The 6914-nt window shown below is 39.1% G+C and overlaps 1 protein-coding gene across 4 annotated transcripts in view; it reads right to left on the bottom strand.

Moving 5' to 3' along the window:
* Positions 1-6914, bottom strand: part of WDFY2 (WD repeat and FYVE domain containing 2) — a 207638-nt gene that overhangs the window by 192349 nt on the left and 8375 nt on the right. The gene's annotated exons all lie outside the window — the stretch shown is intronic.

The raw sequence follows: 6914 nt of genomic DNA, 5'->3' as shown, positions 1-6914 counted from the left end.
GAGAGAGAGAAACATCAATGATGAGAGAGAATCATTGATTGGCTGCCTCCCGCACACCCCCTACTGGGGATCGAGCTCACAACCCTGGCATGTGCCCTTGACCAGAATCAAACCTGGGACCCTTCAGTCCACAGGCCAACGCTCTATCCACTGAGCCAAATCAGCTAGGGCAAGGATGGGTTCTTAATAACAAGAACTAACATCTACTCAGTGTTCACTACATATCAGGCTCTTTACTAAATCCTTACATGAATCATCCCCGAATTCTCATAATCTATTGAGATAAATTCCATTCCACTGGACACTGCCCAATTCTAAAATCCAGAATCCACTCATCTTTAGAAACTTGGTTAGCATCCATCTCTTTCTGACATCTTCCCCAACTAACATTCCTCCCTGCAACCTTCCCCAGCATTTTCTATGATCTTACTGCTAATCCTCCTCCTTTTTCATTCTACCTATTTTCCCTGGATTATTGCATCCATTCCTAAGGCTTCAATAATCCTCATTTGCCAGTCTAGGAGCCTTAATTAACTTGACTAAGAATATACAGTTAAGAAATGACAGAGCAGGGACTCAAATCTGACACCAATTCTCACTCTTTTTTAAATATTTATGTATTAAATTAATTGAGGTGACATTGGTCAGCATGAACCAGGTGTGGGTTTCGATGTTATAAGATCTGTATATTGCACCGTGTGCCCACCACCTAAAGTCAAATCTTCTCCCTTATATTAGGAGGTCCCAATCCTCACTCTTAACCCCTGCACAATGCTGCCTCCCCAAGGGTAACTTGCCTCAGTAACTCTGAAATCCTTCTCAAAGTGCTCCAATGCCAATGTTTCAGTTCAGGCACCACCATCATTTAGTTTAACCTTTAACTAGACCTCCCACTTCATGCTCCTCTATCCACACTGCTGAACAGAAGTTTATGCAATGATGGAAACTTTCTATTTATCTGTACTAATATGGTAGCCACTATTCACATGTGGTATCTGAGCACTTGAAATGTAGCTGGAGCTACTAAACGTTTTTAATTTTATTGCATTTTAATTAAACTTAAATGGCCACACCTGGCTAATGGCTAGCACATCAGATAATACAGCTCTACATAGTCCTCAAGTCCCTCCTATTCCCAAGCCTTGACGTCATAAGGCTCAGCCACATTCCCTCGGTCCTGTAAGCTCACTATAAACCCCCCTTTCCTTAGGCTTTTTGGTGCATAGCTGTTTCTTAAATAGAAGTTATGACTTAATCTGATCCTAAGTACTAAAAGAGCTCTCTTCAAGAGTTTCTATGTGATAGCGGCAGGGTCATAATGAGATGCTCCTCTCAACATGTTCAGAGAACAACCTTTCAGTGAAGAACATGAAGCAGAAATTTCTGAGGGAACAAAATGAAGGAGGCAACTCTAATATAAACACTTTTACTAAATGGAAACTTTGCCAATAAATATTATAAATTGCCATGCATTATTTTCAAAAGAAAGAAATGTTTATAACACAAAGGATGGATTCCAGCCCATGTTGGTATTTTGCTTGGCTTGGAAAGTTTTTCAAAACATTTTTGCATTAAGTCTAAAAATTCAATGGTTTCACATGAAAATCTGGATTTCTAGTAGTTCTTGAAAAATCCAGCAAAGAGTTGAGAAGCAGAAAGAAACATCGATCAGCTGCCTCTTGCACACCCCCTACTGGGGATGTCCCCGCAACCAAGGTACATGCCCTTAGCCGGAATCGAACCTGGGACCCTTGAGTCCGCAGGCCGACGCTCTATCCACTGAGCCAAAGCGGCTAGGGCGTTGGAAAGTTTTTTAAAACATTTTTGCATTAAGTCTAAAAATTCAATGGTTTCACATGAAAATCTGGATTTCTAGTAGTTCTTGAAAAATCCAGCGAAGAGTTGAGAAGCAGCTGTTCTCTTCCATTAGGCAAGCACTCTCTAGTTTGCTACAATCCCCATTACTCCCTCTTGTACTACTGACACTGATACCCCACCCAGTTGTAAATTATTATTCTCACAGCATGCTGCTTCCCTCTGGTGCCTACGGCCATGTGAGTCTGTGACCCCTAACAGCTTTACAAATAATTTTCACAGGAAGACTAAGTGATAAAAGCATGGTTTTAATGTAGGTCCTACAATTCCTTCTCTCATACTCTTTCTACCACAGGACACTGCTTGACAATAGCCCATGAACAATTCTACGATTCTACTAATTTGGGGCAATTTAGTCACATTATAATGTAAAGAAGACATCCTTCAATATCTTACTCAAAATGTCACTGAGAAAATATGGCCAGATTTGATGATTTGGTTGTTTTACGTACAACATAAAAGCCATGAGTGTCCCTAGAGAAGTGCTTCCCAACCTTTTTACAGCACTCTGAGTAACTAGTCAGGGGTTCTCCCAGCCAAAAGCACATAGCCCTGGGGCTCCAGCTGCTCTCAGCCCTACCAGGCAACCCTAAGGACTGAAAGCATCACTAGCTCATCACACCTCTAATTTAAACTCCCACAGGGGAACTTATGCTCCAGATATTCTGGAACAAAAATAGTAGAAAACATAATGCAAGTTTAGAAAACATGGTGGTTGTGTATTTACAAATTCTTCTAGCAGTGCAATAACTGGCATCTAAACAGGAAAAGCAAATGAATGACTTCAGGTGATTCTAAAAGGCTGTCAAGAATTGACAAACTTTCTGATATTTCTATTTGCCAGATTAATTGATTAACTTTAGAGTGGTCCATGGCCAAGGCCCTTACATACATTAATCATAAAGTCTAAGGTCTATATTCATAAACTTAAGAAACCACAGATGCCAGATATCAGGATTTAGATTACAGCATTCAGGCCAATCTGGGAATGTATTCCAAGCAAAGGCAGTCCTGCAATACCAGTAGAATGGCAGAGTTGGGTGTAGGGGGAAGAGTTATAATAAGTTTGATAAGAGTAATGACCAGATGTGAAGCTGAAAGCCAAAGAGCCATCTTCAACCATAAGGATGAAAGCCACCATGCTGGAGATGGCAGAATAGAAAGAGATAAAAACCACCTATCTCCAGATGTTTTGTTAGGTGAGAGAAAGAAGCCTGTACTTGGTTAAACCTAACTGAAAAATGCCCCCACTCAGCCTACAAGGCCTTCCTCATTCACAGACCCTGTTGTCCATCAATAAATGTACAGTCTTCCTGAGTAGTGTACTCAGTCATATCTACAAATTTGTAATACCAATACTTACAGCAGGTAAAAAAGAAAAAAAGGGCATCACAAGATTGTAAAAAGGGATGTCTATACTCTTTCTACTTAATTAGTATTGTCAGTTGTTGACTGGTTAGCTGAGAAGCTAGCTTTTCCTCTGAAAAACTAGGTTAGCCTGTTGTGATTTCCAAGAAGGCTATATACTGGTCCTTCTATATCTTCTTAGGGTGAGAGATGGGTAACACAGTGAGAATGAATGGAAGGACTATGGAGACAGATAAACCAGGGTGCACATACATCTGATCCCTTATCTTTCAAATCAGAGTAAAACACTAGCTTCATAAAATCTTCTTGAGGATTAAATAAGAAAAGGCATATAAAGGGCTTAACACAGTGCCTGGCGCATGGGATGCATTCAGTAAATGTTAGCTATTATTATTTACTGTTAATATCCTTGAATTTTTTTCAGCCTCATCTCTGAAATAGGATACATACTGTGTCCATGTGTGCTTAAGAATCTAGTTTTATGTCACTTTTAAAATTTGTTTGTTAAATATTATATTAAATTAAATATTATATTATTTTAAACAGGAAAAAATCTCTTATTTCACCATGTGTTTTGATTTGGAGTTTAGAAAATATGGTTACCATATGGACTCTACTTATTAATTCAGAAATATGTCACATCACAATGGCTTTTGCTCAGCAAGCTTTCATTGTGAAATACCTACCCATTCCTCACTTTATATTTACTAAAGAAAAATAGAGGTCAACATGTCAAATCAGCAAATGAGGAAAAAATGATTATCTGAAATATGTCAAGTGCTATATGAACAGATTTCAAAGAGAACAGGGCAATGAAAGTCATGAGAAAAGCAAGAGTCAGTGCTCATTATTCTGCTGCTACTAGAGCAATAACCAACACACCAAGCTACAAGGGCATCGGCTCATCTCATGCCCACACCACCCAGTGGCCACATGCTGAATTGTTAACCTTCATCTATTTCCTGAGACTTACCCTCTCTCCCCCCATACACAGGCTTAATAGTGATTGCCATATTCCTGTAACATGACCACACTTTTGGCCACAATCTGAGTGAACAGCTGACCCTGGCTACATCTGGGACTGGGAGCCTGATGTTAATCTCTCCCTGCCTATCTAGATTGTAACAGGTAAAATTCAGAAGCAGCTGGCAGCCATGTTCTGCCATGTGGACTAAATAAGAAACACAGGAAGCCAGTGTGAGCAAGAGAGAAGAATGAAACAGAGAAAACCATGAGGAGAGGGAACTTCCTAATTCTTCATATGCTCCAATTTTCAGTTCTATTCCTAAGGCCCAAATGCATGTCTGTCCTTGTATTCTGCAAGATACTTAAGCTTCCTCCCAGGAAACGCCAGAGCTGGTTTCTGTTCACAGCACCAAGAAAACCTAAGAGACTCCACCATTACACATTATTAGAAAGTGACTTGTTTGCAGTGACCCTCTCCCTCACTGTGAACTAACACATAACACAAAATTCTACTGCTCCAGTTTTGCCTATTATGTTCCAAGTCCTGAGCTAGAGGCCTTGAGAAACAGGGATGAGGAGACCACAACGTAAAAACAAATAAAAGTTTTCTATGCATGTGAGGAAGTGTTTTGATAAATACATGAAAAGTGTGCTGAAGGAGGAAGAAGCAGCCACATGCTAATCCCCAGAGCAGTTCTACAAGTAAAAGTTTACAGTTGCTAAAGCAGAAGTGCCCACAGAGATCCATATCAGGGCACTGTCAGAGCATGTACAAATCCTATCAGTTTTCCTTTCACAAAATCTTTAAACCCACAAGTGGGAGGAAGCTTAACTCTTCTCAGGATAGTCTCCTGATTTTTACATAGGCATGTACTATCACCTTAAAAACAAGTGTAATTATTTTTTAAATGTAACTCTAAGTATCTAACTACTTTACCTGAGATTTTGCATTCAAATATTCAAAACTTCAGCTGTGATATATGAATTAATTATTCCCTATGGGAAATAAACTACAAGTAGCTAACTTTTTTCTTAACCTTAAAACCTTGTTTCACCCTGGCTGGCATGGTTCAGTGGTTAGAGCATCAGCCTCGGCACTGAAGGGTCACAGGTTCGATTCCCAATCAAGGGCACATACCTGAGTTGCAGGTTTGATCCCTGGCTACGGTGGGGACTCATGTAGAAGGCAACCAAACGATGTGTCTCTCTCACACTGATGTTTTCTTTCTCTCCCCTTTCTCTTTCTCTATCTCCTACTTCCCCCCTCCTTTCCACTCTCTCTGAAAATCAATGGAAAAAATTTCCTCAGGGAGGATTTTAAAAAAACACGTATTTCTTTTATATTATGGTTATTTAATTCTCAAATTGTGGCACTCTCCTAGCTAAAGTGCATTTCAAATAACTGTTTCAAAATTTTGGTCCATTTTCTTAACAAATCCATCCAATATTTACCACCAGCTTTAACCTCACTTTTCCACATATACTAGTATAAGAAAGGACTTTCATGTGAAATCCAGAGTTTTAAACCTTGGCCATTCATTCAAACTTCTAAAAACATTGTGTATGGACAAAATCTGTTCTAGAGGGACGTTGGCCCATTAGTTGCTAGTTTACAAAGCCCAGGCTTCCAGTTGAGCACGGCTTAATTAGAATTTCATCCCTACCTCTACATATTCCCTATGGAAGACACAGTCCTGCCCTCCAGCAAACTAGTGAGGACAATGGACACACACTGCAAGACAAGGTGGCAAATGGAGAGAGAGATAAAAGCCTACAAAGGAGAACAAAGCACCCACCTGCTATATACCTCTCCTGACCACTGGCTCTCACAGGGTAAGTTTCAGAAGTGGCAGTAAAAACATGACAGAGTAACCCCACCCTTATATATCCAGAGAACTAAGGGGGCTCAGAACTATACAAAAGCAAATGACCAAAAAATTCAACAGCCCCCCCTCTGTGTACCTAAGGTAGATTCTTAAAACAGTCCAGCCTTATGGAACCACAGCAACAGAAAAAAAACTTGCCTACTGAGAGGCTTGGTGATGTCATAAACAAAAAATAAAACTTCTACTGAACATATATGCTCCAAGAACAATGCCAGGTAATGCAGGAATATCATCTCATGTAAACCTCCCAACAACCCTAGGAAGAAACATTATTCCCAATTTACAGGTGCAGAAACTGAGACTCTGAAATTCTAAAGTGTGGGAAAGAGCCAATCATCTGGAGTCAAGTGATTCCTCTCCCATTAACTCACTGACCTGGCCAGAGAGATTCAGGCTATTATTGTAGACACAAAACGGCAAGCAGTCAAGAACAACTCATTAGCTATAATAATTAAAAGTATGGAACTAGTATTTAAAAAAGCAAAGATCCTCAAAACATAACAGAATCCACAGTAGGCCCTGTTGATTATGAGAATTTAATGTTTTGATTAAGGTAATTTTACAAATAAATACAAAGCATAAGGACCATTCAATAAATGATTTTGAAGTAATTCAACAGTAAATTTTTTTTAAAATCATTAGAATCTTCAATTTACACCATCCAGTAAAATACAGTCCAAATAAATCAACAAGTTTTTTCACCAAATTACATAACTAAGATGAAAGAAATATAAACATTCAATGAATCTCTGGGTAAAGACTTACTTTTTTAAAAATGATGGAAATTTTTCAATTTAAAAAGGATAGATAGTTAAATTA

This window comes from Myotis brandtii, unplaced genomic scaffold, assembly GCF_000412655.1.
Source record: "Myotis brandtii unplaced genomic scaffold, ASM41265v1 scaffold500, whole genome shotgun sequence".
NCBI classification, from domain to species: Eukaryota; Metazoa; Chordata; class Mammalia; order Chiroptera; family Vespertilionidae; genus Myotis; species Myotis brandtii.
Note: the sequence above shows the minus strand (reverse complement) of the source record. Positions and strands in the feature narration are given on the sequence as shown.